Source organism: Haliaeetus leucocephalus, unplaced genomic scaffold (genome assembly GCF_000737465.1).
Source record: "Haliaeetus leucocephalus isolate CR32 unplaced genomic scaffold, Haliaeetus_leucocephalus-4.0 Scaffold450, whole genome shotgun sequence".
NCBI classification, from domain to species: Eukaryota; Metazoa; Chordata; class Aves; order Accipitriformes; family Accipitridae; genus Haliaeetus; species Haliaeetus leucocephalus.
In genome coordinates this window covers 3309503-3310147 of record NW_010972886.1, presented here as the reverse complement: position 1 = coordinate 3310147, position 645 = coordinate 3309503, and the positions used below count along the sequence as shown (strand labels likewise).

General features: G+C 67.0%; 1 protein-coding gene across 1 annotated transcript in view; it reads right to left on the bottom strand.

Annotated features, from left to right (window-relative positions):
- The window catches only part of BCLAF1 (BCL2-associated transcription factor 1), a 25807-nt gene extending 25162 nt beyond the window's left edge, over positions 1–645 (bottom strand). The window contains exon 1 of the mRNA XM_010574643.1: positions 410–645. The gene's annotated coding sequence lies outside the window, so the exon portion shown is untranslated. The remainder of the gene's footprint in view (positions 1–409) is intronic.

Sequence of the window (645 nt, the reverse complement as noted above, 5' to 3'; positions counted from 1 at the left end):
AAGAAAAAACCACCATAGAGAGCGGGGGGCGGCGGCCGCCGCCGCGGGGGCGTCACTTCCGCCCTGGGCGGCGAAACACCGGCACCGCTCACAGCCCCGGCGCCATCTTGGTTTTGGGTAGCCGTCCGCAAGGAAGATGGCGGGCCGCGGCCCTAGTGGCCGATCGCAGGCCGACCCCGGGCCTGTGCCCCGGCAGAGCGGTGTGGCCCTGCCCTACCCCCCCCCCCCCCCCCCCACACACACACACACACATCCGCTCTGTCCCACGGCCGGGGGCACCGTGCCCCGCCGGCTGCAGCTCCTCCTTCCTCCTCCCTCACCGCCGCGACTAAAAGTTGTCGCCTTTTACCCTCTCCTTCCCGAAAGAGCGACCCGAGGGGTCGGGGCCCCCCGGCCGCAGCCTGGTTACCTGTTGGACGGGGCGCGCATCCATCCACAAGAGTTGCTGGGAAGGGCTTGTCTGTAAAGCGGAGCCCGGGCAGCGGACCACCGTCAAGCGGCATTGGCACCCGATGCTCCCCTGCACCAGGAAGGAGATCGCGTAGCAGCGGTGCTTTACTGCAGCAGCTTTTGCAGCAGATGTGTGCCTATCGCTTGGTTGCAATAACAGAGCGCAGCGTTTGGTTAAAGTGTGCCCGACGAAAC